Raw genomic sequence first — 17,681 nt, 5'->3', positions numbered from 1 at the left:
GGGATACTGGGTCCTTATCAGTTGGGATAAAATACAAAAATTACAGAATTCACTCTGCAGCCCTCTAGCTGCTGTTGTCAGGTTGGACACCAAGGGGCAGATTTATTAAGGGTCGAATTGAAAATTCGATTTTGAATTTTCAGATTTTTTTTATGGTCAAAATTCTCAAATTCAAATTGTGAATTATCCAAACTCGATTCGATTTTTAATTTGAATTTCAAGATTTATCATACTTTCAGGCCCGGATTTGTGGCCACAAAGGCCCGGGCCTAGGGCGGCAAGTCTTCAAGACGGCAAGACGCATTTTTTCACTTAGCACTGGGGAGCCGCAGCTCCCCAGCTAGCAGCTGCATGCGCTCACGCAGCCTCACTCTGGTATCGGGGCTGGTGAAAGAGGCGGGCGCTAGGACCTGCCAGCCTAGGGGTGCCAGACACGGAAATCCGGCCCTGAATACTCTGGCCCTTTAAGAACTCAAATTCAACTAGTCGCCACCTAAAACCTGCTGAGTTCATGTATAAATCAATGGGAGAGGTCCAGGGACCAATTTGGACATGTTAGTAGCCTTCCTGACATTCGAGTTTTTTTCAGAGAAAAAACTCAAATCGAGTTTAGTCTAATTCATTTCGAGTTTTCGAGTCGGTAAAATTAGTGCGAGTTTTAGATATTAAATTCTTTTATTAAATAACCCCCAAATCAAATTTCAAGTATATTCGAATTTAAAGGAGTTTGACTGTTGATAAATGTGCCTCCAAATATCTAATAATTGTATAGTTTGTCTGTTTTTAGCCACAATTGCCCTCAAAGGAGTTCTTTTCTGCTTGAGCCCCAGTCACAAAAAAAAAACAATCACGAAATTAGAAGGAAAAAAAATGTCCTTGTCTAATCCATTTTTAAAATTCTGTCTTAAAGTCTATCATATGACAACACTGTATATTTATTAGTTTTAATCAGATCCTGTGGGTAAAGGCTCTAGCTCAGGGATCCCCAACCTTTTTTTTATCTGAGAGCCACATTCAGTGTTGGACTGGCCCACCGAGATACCAAGAAAACTCCCGGTGGGCCCAGCTGTCAGTGGGCCCTCATGCTAGACATTTGGCATATTTCATGGTCATTCTTTATTTCTTTGAGAACAAAAAAATAGATGGAATAACATTTCCCTAAGATCATGTTTGTGTTAAGGTGCTTCTTTTGCAGTAGAATGGGGCTATATATGTTCTGTAACTATAAAAAGGCCATACATCATGACAGAACAAAATATAGATATGGGACCTGTTATCCAGAATGCTGGGAACTGGTGTTTTCCGGATAGTGGTCTATTATATAATCTGAATTTCCATATCTTAAGTTTACTAAAAAATTATTTTTTATTTTTTTTAAACTGAGTAGATTTGCTATAAGGATTAATTATATTGTTGTTAGGACCAATTAAGAGATACTGTTTTATTATTACAGTAAAAAATACATTTACTTTTAAAATGTTTAATTATTTATTTAAAATGGGAAACAGCATTTCAGTAATTCGGATCTTTCTTCATAACAGGTTTCCGGATAAGGGCTCCGATACCTGTATGCTTCTAAAGCATTCTCTAAGCTAATATTTAGGGGGTTATTTATCAAAGGTCTAATGTTAGAGTTTTTTATACTTTGAATGAACTCACAACTCGAATGGTATCTTATTTAAGAAAAAACTCGAATGGAATAAACTCAATTCTGCAAGTTTGAGTTGCGAAACCCAAAAACTTTAATTAATCGGAAAAAAAAAAATCATATCGCTCTAATTATTTGAACCCAACGAAAAAAACCTCAAACGTCATGCAGGCTACTAACATCGAATTATTCGAGTTTTCTGCTGGAAAAAACTCATATCCCTTGAATTATTTGAGAACCCAACGGGAAAAACTAGAACATCATGCAGGCTATTAACATCTCCAATTGGTCCAAGGGACCTCTGCCATTGACTCCTACATGACCTTGACAGGTTTTAGATGGTGTATTTTCAGATTCAAGCTATTTCCAAGTTATAAATGTGAGTTTTGACCCACAAAAACTATTCGAAAACTCAAATATTTGTGGAAAACACAACTCGAACCATAATAATAACTCCCATAATGTATATATGTGTGTGTGCTACTAATGAAAGATAAAACATAGTCATAGGTAATGCATTTACACTTGGTGGTCTTCTAGATTAACTGGAAAAGGCCGTAAAGTAAACCAGAACCTATTTTTTAGTCAGTTACCCTCCCTGCGTAGACAGGATACTTAAACATTCCATTCTATTGAAATACATATCTGTCAGCCATAAGAATTCCCCCCCTCCTCCAGTTACTGAAAGATGGACTAGTACACCTAAGTAAATATGAACATATGTGTTGCGCATTCAGCTGATGAAGTTAATAGATTCATTCATAGGACACTTATAAGTAATCTGCCATTGCAACAATTATGCATTATTGACTCCTTCCTTACAGTTTGAGATAACGCACAAACACACATTATTTTAAGTGCATGAAAGGAAAATAGACATAGACATAACCTAGTTCCCTAACCAAACTCGTTCCAACCCATAAATTCAATATTTTATCTTGCATACTGTTTTATGCAGCTGCTCTGAGACTGTACTATACTTAGCAAGACATCTGTATGTGTACTTGTTCCCTATCACATGTTGATTTGTGAGAGTGCTTTTTTTCTCTCTCTTTTTTTGTAGTTAAAGCTACAAATTGAAAACAGGTGCAGTGTCACCTCAGCATTTTGAGTGCGCTCTTTGAAACGTTGAGAAGCCTTTAATTATACTTTATTATATACTAAATTATACTTATTCAGTATACTAGATACATCAATCAGCAGGAAATATTGATGCAGAGTTTTGTGATACTTGTAAATAGACATTGCATTAGGATTTAAAATTTTAAACCATTGATTTAAGAAATATTTTCTGATATCAAGGAAAATGTATGTCTACAAGTGCAGTGAGTTGGGTGCAACGTTGGGCACACCCAGAATTCATGCGTCATTGTGGTCACACATTTGCACTTCACCTACTGCAATTACGTTAATTTTACCAACGTTAAACCAACTGCACATGTGCTTAGTCACAGGCCATGCAAAACTGTGTTGAATATTTTCTAAGTCTGCCTGGGGTTTGCTGGTGTAATTTACGGTGTATGGCGTGAGTGATGTGTGTGCCCTATGCTTTCCACACAACTGAACTGCTGCATTTGACGCAGGGCATTGAGGGAACCCTGAAGGTACCGCTTGGTCCAGAGGTGGTGGCAGCTCCAGGTTTCCCCTGCGTCAATAGTTGCAGCAGACTCATTTCACGATGGAAATGCAGGAAGGACTGAGCAGCACCAAGCTCAACTCTATGGATTTGAAAGGAGCCCATTTAGATTGAATTACCTGAAAGTGGATTTACATGCAACTGACTGCAGGGAAATTGCAGTAACTGCAGCTGCATATGTCTTATTGCATGTTTAATCATCAACCTTAAAATCAATATATCAAATAAAACGTCAACTCTATATTTGTGATATTTTTTTGTAAATGATTGTGATTATTTTCTATAATTTGCTATAACTCCCACCTCATTAAACAAGAAGACCATATCTAAAGAAGCAAAATATTGATTACACCAAAAGAAGACTTGACAGAGATTCAGGGACTAGTCCAGGGGTGTCCAAACTGCGGCCCGAGGGCCAAATGTGGCCCAGGATGCGTATGAATGCGGCCCAGCTTGGTTCCCGATGAAACGTCATGTCGCAAAGGATATAGGAGGAGGGGGGACTCATTGCCCAGTTAGTAATAATAATATAATAATAAGTGTATTTAATATCCAGGTGTCCCATATTCCAGTGTATAGCTCCATCTGGTCACCAACTGGCATTGTAGTTCTTTTCTGTATATTTCCTTTTCTTTTACAAATCAAATGTGTTTGTGTATTTCATGTGTGGCCCCAGACAATTTTTCTTTTTCCAATGTGGCCCTGTGAGCCAAAAGTTTGGACACCCCTGGACTAGTCCCATTTTGGAGTCAGGAAGGAATTTCTTCCCCCTCTGAGTAAAATTGGAGAGGCTTCAAATGGGTTTTTTTTTGCCTTACTCTAGATCAACTAGCAGTTAGGCAGGTTATATATAGACTTAAAAGGTTGAACTTGATGGACGTGTGTCTTTTTTCAACCTAACTTATTATGTTACTATGTTACTTGCAATGGGGTTTTAGGGCAATTTTAAAATAAAGGGCTTTTTTATTAACAGATGGTCATGGCATTTAGGGTCTGATTTATTTATGTTCGTATTTTTTCCCTGAATCATATTTTTTAGCGTGTATTTTACCAAATACTCTAAACCACAAAAAACACTAACACAAAACTTTGCCATCTAAAAGCTAGCGAGGTCATGTAGAAATCAATGGAAGCTGTACGTAATCATTTCCAAAATCTTTCTTTGCTTTGGGGTTTTAGAGAGGTTTTCTGGGGTTTTTTCTTCGAAAAATTAGTATTTTGTGTTTTTTGTATTATTACTTGGATTTGTTCTGCATTTTTATTAATTTTCGCTTTTTATTTTAGGATCTTTTAATAAACAACTTGACATTCGTGTTTTTTTTTTCTTTTTAAGTGATTTTTTCGTAGTTTAAAAACTAAACCCCCATGAATACAAATATCTTTCTATTTTGTAGATGAAAAATGTTAGCATTAAATGAGGCACTGGTGCTGTATAAGGATATAAACACATATTCTGAAATATTTCCCCTTTAAGTGCAAATATGCCGGATGATTATCACTGAAAAGGTAAATTACGTTAGTTGGTCACGCGGATGGCTTGCTTTACATGTCTACAAACAGTAGATCACAGGATTTTTTTTTTTGGGAGATTTAGCAGAGGGAATAAAATAACATTAGGTAAAAGAGAGACGAGTTGAATTGCTTTTAGTCCGTTCAGGTCTAGCTGTAAAATACAATGCACCAAAACAGTTCTTTGGATGGCAAAGTCTTTTTCTTAAGTTTTTCCCAGGCTGAAAGTGGGAGGGATCGCAGGAGAAATTGAAAGAAAAGCAATACAAGTGGAAGGCTTTGCTTAGAAAATGGCAAACAGTTTCTTTTTGTCAAGAATAAGATCTTTGATGTTCCTCTCAGAATTCCGCATGAAACAAGTTCACAGTAATTTTCTGACAAACATTAGTATAAAATTACTTTTAAGCCCGATTCGGACACATGAAGGTTCGAGCAAGAATATCAAAGACAACATTTTTAATGCATTTTGATTCAAGCTTAAAAAGATGCATAATAAATTAACCTTTTAAAAATGTTAAAACATTTTTGCAAAATTATATATTTATGGGATCTAGTCTTTTGTTTGCCCACGTCAGCTATTTTTTTTTTTTATGGCATTGAATTCATAAACTGTGTTGTTAACAATGAAATAGCTGTGATCATGGAACAGACCTGCAATAAAGTTTTCCAGCTTCTTAAAATAGTTTAGACCTTGTTTTTACATTAGGGAATGTGTTCTCAAGCAGGTACTAACACATGGCTCCGGGTTTTGCTCTGTATTGCATCCAACACTGGACGCTGGGTAAATACGAAGGGCTTATTAAATGATTCACCAAAGGCCAAAGATCAAGACGGAGACTGTTCAGCGCAAAAAATCTCTGCACCATTTACACACATAAAAGAGAGCATGCAAGTAATGGCATTTGCCGTGAAGATTTATGAATAAACTGGGACTAGAATAACAGTCAGCTGGCAAGAATATGCAACTCGTATAAAGGTCTTCATCAAATTATAGTTGTGAATTAACCCTTTTTTTTTAATTTGGTTAAAGATTATTAAAATAAAAACACAGCAGAAAAACCTTTAAAAAATTGTAAACTTTTTATTGTGACCTCTCCAAAGATTTACTTAATGAGTAAAACACACGGTAGAAATGATAAATTACTTGTGCCTGTAGTGCTATAGGCCAAATCTCTCCTACTATACTGGTTATCCCACAGTCACAGTCGCTTCCCAGATACTTTTATCCCACTGTTACTATAGGCACCATCTCTCCCTACTATACCTGCTATCCCACAGACACAATCCTTTCCCAGAGACTTTTATCCCACTGCTACTACAGGCACCATCTCCCCCTACTATACCTGCGATCCCACAGCCACACTCCCTTCACAGAGACTATTATCTCACTGTTACCATAGGCACCATCTCTCCCTACTATACCTGCTATCCCACATCCACAGTCCCTTCCCAGAGACTATTATCCCACTGTTACTATAGACACCATCTCTCCCTATTATACCTGCTATCCTACAGTCACACTCCCTTCCCAGAGACTATTATCCACTGTTACTATAGACACCATCTCTCCCTATTATACCTGCTATCCTACAGTCACACTCCCTTCCCAGAGACTATTATCCCACTGTTACTATAGACACCATCTCTCCCTACTATACCTGCTATCCCACAGCCACAGTCCCTTCCCAGAGACTATTATCCCACTGTTACTATAGGCACCATCTCTCCCTACGATAACTGTTATCCCACAGTCACACTCCCTTCCCAGAGACTGTTACATCCACTGCTACTATAGGCACCATCTCTCCCTACTATACTTGCGATCCCACAGCCACAGTCCCTTTCCAGACAGACTGTGCTGATCTCACACAATCTCTGACAACAATATCTACTATCTCACAGCCACAGATCCTTCCCAGGGGATTATACTCACTAGGTGCTGATGTGCTGTCTACATAGCCATGGTGTAAATTCATGCTAACATATTTAACATCCTCTAAAGATCATAAATATTAGATGATTCAAAATCAGTGTCAGACTAGTTATATAAGCAAAAAAGTTATATAAGCAAAATGCTAATAGTATTTTTCCAGTATATATAATGAAGCACTTTTCACATAGTGCCAATTGCGCTATCCATACATTATTTGACAGATGCTAAAACAATCACTGGTTTCTACTAGCTACAGCGTAAAATATCCAGAGTTTGGCTTTTTTCTAGGAATGACTGAGTTGGTGCATTTTGGCATAGATTATGAACCTTTCCATTTTAAATGGCATCCAGTTCAGTAGCAGAACCCACCTGCATTGGTCTCAGCTGCTTTGCCTGTTAAAATATGTTCCTTGTGATGACACCTGCAAATGCTGTTAACATAAAACTAATAATTATCCTCAGGCACCAACTTTGAAAGAATGTGTTGTGCAGGATACGTAAGTTTCGTTGACATCTCTGAACAGTTTTTGCCTATTGATCTAGGGGAAAAAATATTTTCAAGAAAAAAAGAATTACTGTTTATCTAAATTGTAAGGAGGTTTAATGTGGTTGGAGGGTTGGCATGGAAAATTACACTTAAGTGCAAAAAAAAAAAATGAAGCTTTGATGGTATTTGTGATTCTTTATGATACAGAACAACCCCCTTGATTTAACAATCTGTGATGCTAATTGGCATATTAGCTCACAGTTAAAGGGAACATCATCTACTTCTTTCTGATCACATTATTTTTTATAATTTAACCTCCCTGTATATCTCTAATTATACCTAAAGTTGATCTGTCCTAAAGCTTGCCTCAGATACAAAGGGGCAAATTCACTAAGGCGCGAAGCGCCGAACGCTAGCGTTAATTCGCTAGCGTTTGGCATTTTCGCTACTGCGCAAATTCACTAACGAACGCTGGCGTAGTTTCGCTAGTGTTACTTCGCAACCTTACGCCAGGCGAATCTTCGCTAGCGACGAAACTACGCAAATTCACTAACTTGCGCAGTGTACTGAACGCTACCTTTTACGCTAGACTTCCTTCGCCACCTCAGACCTGGCGAAGCGCAATAGAGTAGATAGGGATTGTTTAAAAAAAAGTCAATTTTTTTTCTAAGTCCCAAAAAACGCTGGCGTGTTTTCTACATGATGGCTGATAGGCTGAAAAAGATCGAAAATTTTTTGGGGCTCCCCTTCCTCCCCCCTACATTTCCTGACTCATGGCAACTTACCTAGACAGTGGGCACATGTGTAGGGCAAAATAAAATTTTTATTTGCTGAGGAAGTGAAGAGGAGATTACGGTTCCACTTCACTTCCTGCTATTCTGAACTTTAGACCTACACAATCAGAATAATAGAAAGGTATACGCCATAGCGTGTAAGAACTCTCATATGCCCTCCGTTCAGCTGGTGGGCCTACAGGATTATCCCATGTTTGGCCATCTTTAGCGTGAACATATATTCTAGATATTCTTTCAACTATGGCTAAATTACTGATGCACAAATGTTTTCATATATCTTATCTTGTTAGAAGCAAAGGTGGCCCTAGCCAAATGTTGGATAATACAGAAAAAAAGTCCCAAATCCTCTTTTTTACAGATTCAATTTATGCCTTAAAGGAGCATTCTAGCTAAAGCTTTGTTGGATTTGATTTGGAAAAGCACATTGGTTTGTGCTTTTTTGTTCATGTATCAATGGGTTTTTTGCAATTTGCTATCTTTCAATACATTATGGTTGGCTGACTAGAGTAATGTTAAAAATCGCTTAATTTTTAAATCAATAAAGCTGTGATGGTTGCAGATTCCACCAATAGGAGTTACAGAAAATATACAAATAGGGCAGCAGTATTTCATTTAGAAGTGTATATAGTTGATTTCAGACACATTTTTAAAAGTAATTTGTCCATTTGTAGATAAGGTAGACCTTAGTCTACTAAAAATAATTTAAACATTAATTAAACCCAATAGAATTGCTTTGCCTCCAATTAGGACTTATTATATCGCAGCTGAGGTCAAGTACAAGGTACTGCTTCATTACTATAGAGAGAGAAAAGGATATAATTTTTAAAAATTTTAATTATTTGATTAAAATGGAGTCCATGGGAAATAGCCTTTCTGTAATTCTGAGCTTTCTGGATAATGGGTTTCCAGGTAATGGACCCTATACCTGTAAATGTTCATATTAGTAATGCAGTAGGTATAAAATGTTCAGGATTCAAAAACATCTTTACATAAGATACCAAAGCTGTAAAAGCCAACACTCGCCATACTTTTCAGCGAGGATTCCAGTGGCCATCTGGGCACTTATTTTATGACTAACCCTGTAAAAATCTTCCTGAATATTCTGTAGTATTCAACTGTCTGGTCTGTATGTCCCTAAACAAAAAATTGAAATATAAAGGTTTTGTGTGTTATGGCCTACACAAATGATAATTTCAAAACATTTTGTTGAATTTGTCCACACTTGCATGACCAAATTGCGTGGATTGCATTGATCTACTGTTAGGGGCACATTTACTTAGCTCGAGTGAAGGAATAGAAGAAAAAATACTTTGAATTTCGAATGTTTTTTTGGGCTACTTCGACCTTCGAATCGAACTAAAAATCGTTTGACTATTCGACCATTTGATAGTCGAAGTACTGTCTCTTTAAAAAAAACTTCGACCCCCTACTTCGCCAAGTAAAACCTACTGAACCTCAATGTTAGCCTATGGTGAAGGTCCCCATATACTTTCTAAGCTTTTTTTGATTGAAGGAATTTCGTACGATCGATGGATTAAAATCCTTCGAATCGTTCAATTCTAAGGATTTAATCGTTCGATCGAACGAATTGCGCTAAATCCTTCGACTTCGATATTAGAAGGATTTAACTTCGACAGTCGAATATCGAGGGTTAATTAACCCTCGATATTCGACCCTAAGTAAATGTGCCCCTTAGACTAAACATCTGCATCTCAAAAGACGCATGACACATATGCTTGCTAGTTTATTACCTCTGTCATGGACCAGTGGCAGACACCAACTGAACAGATTCTTTACCTTATGGGATCTATTAGGTATTCGCAGTATAGAGAACATAATCAACAATTTTGTCTTCCACAATAAAACCTCATCATGATCAGATCAAAACAGAACGGTAAAGTATTTCACCAACAGAGCTCTGTCTACTTTTCCATGAAATTATCACTTCCTAAAAAAGCTTAATGTCCATATAGTGGAAAAAGCCCTATATTTTATTGCACACAGGATAGTGAATTAGCAAACCTTAGATATTTTTTCTAATGCTTTGGAATTAATTTTGTTTTTAACTATGAACTGCTGATGACCTTCTCGCTGAAAGTTGGCAAGAGAATGTTCAAGTCAGGCCCACTCTGACTTCATGGGATCTGATCGTAGCTAAACCTCATGAGATATAAGTGCCTGCCCATGGATATTAATCATCAGCGTGAGTCAGTCTAAAGGTACACACCTTTTTGGGCGGCTTACATCTGGAACATACACATGGGCAGACACTTTTACCCCAATTTATATGTTTTTTTGGATTTCGTAAAATTGAAGACTCGTACAGTGGGCTCTCACACTGTCACGACAACAAATATTAAAGGTTTTCAGTGTTAATAATTAAAACAGTCTGATTTTAAAAGTACATGATATAGCAAGGATTGCTAAAATACTACTCGCATTTAGTGATGTGCTGGCTGGCCCGATTCCCGCAGGACCCGTGGGTCATGCAGGTTCGGGCCAACCTCGCACTTCTCTTTGCGGTTGGGCCAGGTTGAGTTCTTTTAATCTCCCTGCACACCACCTTGCACTGCCGGGTTTCGACTTCTTCTTTTATAGACGCTGCACTTGCTTGACCCACCCCTTTTGTGACATCATCGGTGGGGCGGGCGGCACGGGTCTATAAAAGGAAGGCACGGGTGGGCACAGGTGGAGGGAGGGCACCCGGGCTTCGGCCCGTGAAAAACCTGACCCGCACATCACTACTCTCTTTATATTTAAGTGGCTAGCTATGTTATACATGAAATTCATCTGGATACTGAAATATGGCAAGAACATTTTCATTTTACACATTTAGGGGATTATTTACTTAAACTTTATCTAATTGTTTCAATAAAAAAAAAATGTCAACCAAACTCGAATAAACTCAAATAAATCGGGTGAAAATCCAAATCTTAGAATTTTTTCTGACTTTTCTCCTGAAATGCTTGATTTTTTGGGGGGTTTTAGCTCTAAAACCCACAATTTTTCAGATTATCAGGCTAAAACCCAGTGCAATACCTTCAAATTGAGATAGGGACATCCTCTTATACATGACCTCGACAGGTCTGAGATGAAGGATTTTCTTATTAGGGCTTGTTGCAGCATCAGGGTATAATAAATCTCAAAAAATGCTTTTTTTTTCCTCAAAAAATTCAAGTTTTTGCCCCAAAAATCCTGACAAGAAAAATTTGAGGTTTAGTAAATAACTCCCTTAAGCCTTGAAAACTTTCATTTGATTTAAAGTACAAATACTATCCATAATAACACTCTTTGCCCTACATGTATTCTGAATTCTTACGTTTTCCATTTTGTATAGTCATGTCCTTCAATAAGTTTTTTATGGCTAGACTTTGAGAAGATAATATTGTCTTCTTTAAATATCTCTTTGAAGCTTAATCCATTCATATGTTTGCTTAGCTTTCCAATAGATATTAGCAAATCCTTAAAGTTTAATACTAAAAAAGAAAAACCGAATCCAGCAAAGTTCTTTCCGCTTTTCTTTGCAGCAGTGAGAAGATCAATTTATAAATATTGGATCAATCCCCTCCCACGTAGGAAATTGGATGTTTTCAAATATCTTTATTAATTATTCTCATCTGATCAAATTTAGATTTGGTAGAGATAAATACAGAAAAAGAATATATGATAAAATGGTCTCCATACACATTTTTACTTAGATCTAGTGAATGAATAGAAGAATTGGTTACTTCGACCCTCGACTACGACTTTGAATCGAACGATTCGAACTAAAAATCGTTCTACTATTCGATAGTCGAAGTACTGTCTCTTTAAAAAAAACTTCAACCCCTACTTCGCCAAGTAAAACCTACCGAACATCAATGTTAACCTCAATGTCTAACAAAGTTCTGGTCAAAGGAAAATCGTTTGATCGATGGATTAAAATCCTTTGAATCGTACAATTGCGGTAAATCCTTCGACTTCGATATTCGAAGTCGAAGGATTTAACTTCGACAGTCGAATATCGAGGGTTAATTAATATCGAGGGTTAAGTAAATGTGCCCCAACATGTTTCTCATTTAAGATTCAATTACTAATGTGAATTATTTATTCAGTTGTGATGACAAAGCTTTTTCTTAAGCTTTTTTCTTTTCCTTTTCTTTCTTTATGTAATTATAATTTAATTTTGTGTTTAATGACCTTTGGTTGCATTAATTATTATAACTTGAAGGGGTTTTTACTAAAATCTGATTTTATCTAATTTTTTAAATAAAAAAGCTTGACCAAACTTCCACCCACGATTTTGTTTTATTTATCATTAAAATAACTCAAATAAATCGGATCAAGAAAAAACTTGATACAACCGAGCAAACCTTTTTTCGTTATTACCCAAAAACCCCAAATTTTAGATATTCATATTGCAATTTTTGATGTTTGTAATAAGACCATGCATGTTTGTATTGTTCTTATTTGATGTTCTGTGGTGTATTATTATTATAAATGACAAAAAATTATTGAAAATACATGAATGAAACCATTAGCGGCAGATTTATCAAAATGTGAGTTCAGAGCTTAATAACTAAAAACACACCCACATTTTTTTTTTTTACTCCTATGGAATTTTCAGAACCGTATTTATCAAATGGTATCATATCATTGATGAAGACATTCTAAAAATCCCAAAGGGATGAATAGAACTCGGTGAGAGTTTTTATTTATTAATGTCACGATCGCCGCCCGAAGCAGGTCCAGGAGCTCCGGGCGGCGCGACCTCCCCTGCCGGCATCGCTCCCAAAATGGCGGCGCCCATGGCCGCCACGTGGGTAGCGGCGCCGGCGCGATGACGTCAGCGCGTCAACGTCGGCGTAAGGACGCCGATGACGTCACTATGGCGCCAAATTCAAATATAAAAGCCATACCAAGACGCCAGAATGGCGCCCAAGTATAGGATTCGTTCCTGTGTGTTTCCTGGGTTTCCTGTCTGCTATTTTGAGACTAATCTTGTTCCTGTTTGTTGCCGACCTCTTGCCTGGACTTTGGACTTTGCTGATTATTCTGCCTGCCCTTGAACCCTTGCCTGGACTTTGGTTATTCTTCTGGTTTACCCCTGTTGGACACCGTGACCTTGACTCCCTTGTGGGCTTCCTCCTTGATCCTGACAACCTCCCTGGTGGGAGCATCCCGGCTCCTTGACATTATACTTGGGCCATGGATCCCACTGAGGAAGCTCAGCCAGATTTCGGCAGGGCCTTTCGAGGTCTGCATACCCGCATGGAGGCGTACGAAGTTTGGCAAAATTATGTTGGAGGCGATTTTGGAAAAGTTATCCATGCTAACGCCGACTACTCCAACGCCGACAATGCCCACGCTAGTTGCTGCCGATATGGCTACACAATCCTCCACTTCTGGTCCACAAATTCCTGCACCGCCTCTCTACAGTGGCGACCCTCAAGCCTGTCGTGGTTTTGTGAATCAGTGCCAGATTCGCTTCGCCCTGCAACCTGCGGAATTTAACTCTGAACGAGCAAAGGTTGGTTTCGTGATCACTCGTCTGGCGGGGAAAGCGCTCGAATGGGCATCTCCGCACTGGGAGAAGGAGTCTCCCTTAATCGACGATTCCAAAGCCTTCCTTCATGAATTCCGGACGGTGTTCGATGCTCCCGGTCGGGTGGCACCGCTGCTTCTCGTCTGTTCCAGATCCGCCAAGGAAATCACAGTGTAGCAGAATATGCCATTGAATTCCGCACCCTCGCTGCAGAGACTTGCTGGAACAATGATGCCTATCACGCTGCCTTCTACAATGGTCTCTCTATCCGCCTCAAAGATGACCTGGTCTCCCGTGAATTACCCACGCTGGTTGAAGACCTCATTGCTTTGTCTGTCAAGGTGGACACTTGTCAGAGAGAACATCAAGCTGATAGGGACAGAGTCAAGAAATTTCAACCCATGTTGGCTCCTCGCTTTCAAAGACCTCTATTACCTCCTATCCCCCAGCAGCCTTCTGTTATTCCTCCGGAGGAACCTATGCAAGTCGGAAGAGCTTGTCTCTCTGAACAGGAGAAACTCCGGAGACGTACGGCTGGACTTTGTCTCTACTGTGGGGGTCAATCTCACTTTGCCAACTCCTGTCCTGTGAAGCCTCAGAGTTCCCCTCTTCAAGGTAACCTTGCAAAGACTCATGTAGGGGGTGTTACTCCCAAGTCACAAGAGTACTCTCATAGGTTTCTTCTGCCTTTACAGATCCGTCTTTCCACTAAGACCATTGTTGGCTCAGCTTTTATTGACTCTGGAGCTGCCGGAAATTTCATGGACGCTCTCTTTGCCAAGCATATGAATGTTCCTCTGTTTCCATTGACTCCTCCACTTCGTGTAACCGCCATTGATGACCGACCCCTTGAATACGAGTTTATCTCTATGACGACTGGGGAATTGCCTGTGCAGGTTGGGACTTTACACAAAGAAAAGTTATCGTTCCTGATTATTTCCTGTCCTTCTGTTCCAGTCGTCTTGGGGCTTCCTTGGTTACGCCTGCACAACCCTATCATTGATTGTTCCTCGGGGCAGGTTTCCCGTTGGAGTCCATACTGTTAACAGCACTGCCTTCCTGCTGAACCCATCCAGAGGGTGAATATTTCTGCGTCAGATTTGAAGACGCTTCCCTCCTTCTACAAGGAGTTCGCGGATGTCTTCTGTAAAAAGTCTGCAGAATTTCTCCCTCCTCATCGTCTCTACGATTGTCCAGTTAATCTCCTGCCTGGAACCATGCCTCCTAGAGGTTGCACTTATCCTCTCTCCCCAGCAGAGACCACTGCCATGAAAGAATATATTCAAGAAAATCTACAGCGGGGGTTAATTCGCCCTTCCACTTCCCTGCAGGGGCTGGATTCTTCTTCGTGGAGAAGAAGGATGGAGGCCTACGTCCTTGTATTGACTACCGGGGTCTAAATAAAATCACCGTTAAGAACCGGTATCCCTTGCCTCTGATCGCAGAACTTTTTGACCAACTGAAGGGGGCTAAAATCTTCTCTAAGTAGGATCTCCGTGGGGCGTATAACCTTATCCGCATCCGGGAAGGTGACAAATGGAAGACAGCATTCAACACTCGTGATGGGCACTATGAGTACCTCGTAATGCCCTTTGGTCTCTGCAATGCCCCCGCTGTCTTTCAAGAATTCGTGAACGACATTTTCCGGGATCTCTTGGGAAAGTTTGTGGTCGTGTACCTAGACGACATCCTGATTTTCTCCATGGACCTTGCAAGCCATCGCTCCCAGGTGAAGGAAGTACTCTCTCGTTTGAGGAAGAACTCTCTCTTTGCCAAGCTGGAGAAATGTGTATTTGAAGTGTCCAAGATTCCTTTTCTGGGCTATATCATCTCCACAGAGGGTTTCGAGATGGATCCCGTTAAAGTGTCCGCAATTCAAGAGTGGCCCCTTCCGCTGAGCACCAAGGCGATCCAGAGATTCATTGGTTTTGCCAATTACTACCGGCAATTCATTAAGGGGTTCTCTTCTCGTATAGCTCCTATCCTGGCCCTCATCCGAAAAGGGGGTAAACCCAGCTCATGGCCCCCATCTGCTATTGAAGCCTTTCAATCCCTGAAGGATGCCTTCACTTCCGCTTCGGTTCTCCGACATCCTGATCCGGGGTTACCTTTCTTCATTGAGGTGGATGCTTCTGAAGTTGGAGCTGGAGCTATCTTGTCCCAAAGACATCCCTCTGATGGGAAGCTGCACCCATGTGCATATTTCTCTAAGAAGTTCTCTCCTGCTGAACATAACTATGATGTAGGAAATCGAGAACTCCTGGCTGTCAAGCTTGCCTTAGAAGAGTGGCGTCACCTCCTTGAATGTTCCTTGATCCCAGTCACGATCTACACAGATCATAAGAATCTTGAATTCATTCAATCTCTCAAGAGGTTGAATCCCAGACAAGCAAGGTGAACTCTCTTCTTTTCTCGATTCAACTTTATCTTGACTTATCGCCCTGGCTCCAAGAATCGGAAAGCCGATGCTCTGTCGCGAAGTTTCACTTCGGTGGATCGTTCTCCTGAAAGACAAGAGCCAATTATTCCTCCTGTCAAGATCATCGCTTCATTGTACCCTCAGTTTGCCAATCAAATCCTGGCTGGTCAATCTTCTGCCCCTCCTGATACCCCCATCGGAATGGCTTTTGTACCTCCTGAGCTTCGTCTGCCTATCCTGCAACAGACTCATAGTTCCAAACAAGCTGGACATCTTGGTCCTGTTAAAACTCTTGAACTTTTACGGCGTCTAGTCTGGTGGCCGACAATCTGTAAAGATGTCAAAGACTTTGTTTCTGCTTGTACCGTTTGTGCCACTTGCAAGTCCAGCCATTCTCGCCCCAGTGGGTTACTACAACCATTGCCTGTTCCCTCTAGTCCTTGGACGCATTTGGCAATGGACTTCATTGTTGAACTTCCTCCCTCCAGTGGGAACACTGTGATCTGGGTTGTCAATGACCGCTTTAGCAAGATGGCCCACTTCATCCCTCTACGGAAGCTTCCATCTGCAGTGGAGTTGTCACAGTTGTTCATTCAGTTCATTTTTCGCCTGCATGGCTTCCCGGCCGAGATCGTTTCTGACAGAGGGTCCCAATTCACGGCAAAGTTCTGCCGTTCCCTGTGCAAAGATCTGGGTATTAATCTTCAGTTCTCCTCAGCTTATCATCCCCAGACAAATGGAGCGGCTGAGCAAGTGAACCAAGCCTTGGAACAGTTCTTGAGGAACCACGTTTCCCTTAGTCAAGATGATTGGTCTGATCTCGTCCCGTGGGCGGATTTGCTCATAACAATGCCTGCCACACTTCCACTGGAAGGTCCCCATTTATGTCGGTGTATGGTCAACATCCTCAAGCCTTCCCACAAGACTTTGTGTTGTCTGATGTTCCGGCCGCTGATGACCATGCAGCCCACATGTTTGCTATTTGGGCTGCAACCAAGTCAAACTTGGAGAAGAGCGCTCTGGTTCATAAGACGTTTGCAGATCGTAGACGTAGACCCTCTCCTCCCTACAAGGTCGGTGATAAAGTCTGGTTGTCTTCCAGGAACATTCGGTTGAAGGTACCATCTCCTAAGTTGGGTCCGAAGTTCGTAGGTCCATTCTCCATCTCGGAGGTGATCAATCCTGTAGATGTCAGACTTCAGCTTCCCTCTGAGATGCGAATTCCCAACGTGTTTCTGGTCTCCTTGGTGAAACCCGCCACTTCCAACCGCTTTTCTATTGTCCAGCCTCCCCCTCCTACTATCTCTGTGGATGGTCAACAAGAATATGAGGTGGAAAAGATCCTTGACTCCAGAATCTCCAGGGGCTCTCTTCAGTACCTCATCAAGTGGAAAGGCTTTGGCCCTGAAGAATGCTCCTGGGAAGGACGCTCTGATGTCCATGCTCCTCGTCTTGTGAGGGAGTTCCACTCCAAATTTCCCCAGAAGCCAAGTCCTGGGGGTCCGGAGGCCCCCCGTGAGGGAGGGGGTACTGTCACGATTGCCGCCCGGAGCAGGTCCAGGAGCTCCGGGCGGCGAGTCCTCCCATGCGGGTCGCAGCGCCGACGCAATGACGTCAGCGCGTCGACGTCGGCGCAAGGACGCCGATGACGTCACTATGGCGACAAATTCAAATATAAAAGCCATACCAAGAAGCCGGAATGGCGCCCAAGTATAGGATTCGTTCCTGTGT

This window comes from Xenopus laevis, chromosome 7L (genome assembly GCF_017654675.1).
Source record: "Xenopus laevis strain J_2021 chromosome 7L, Xenopus_laevis_v10.1, whole genome shotgun sequence".
NCBI lineage: Eukaryota > Metazoa > Chordata > Amphibia > Anura > Pipidae > Xenopus > Xenopus laevis.
Note: the sequence above shows the minus strand (reverse complement) of the source record.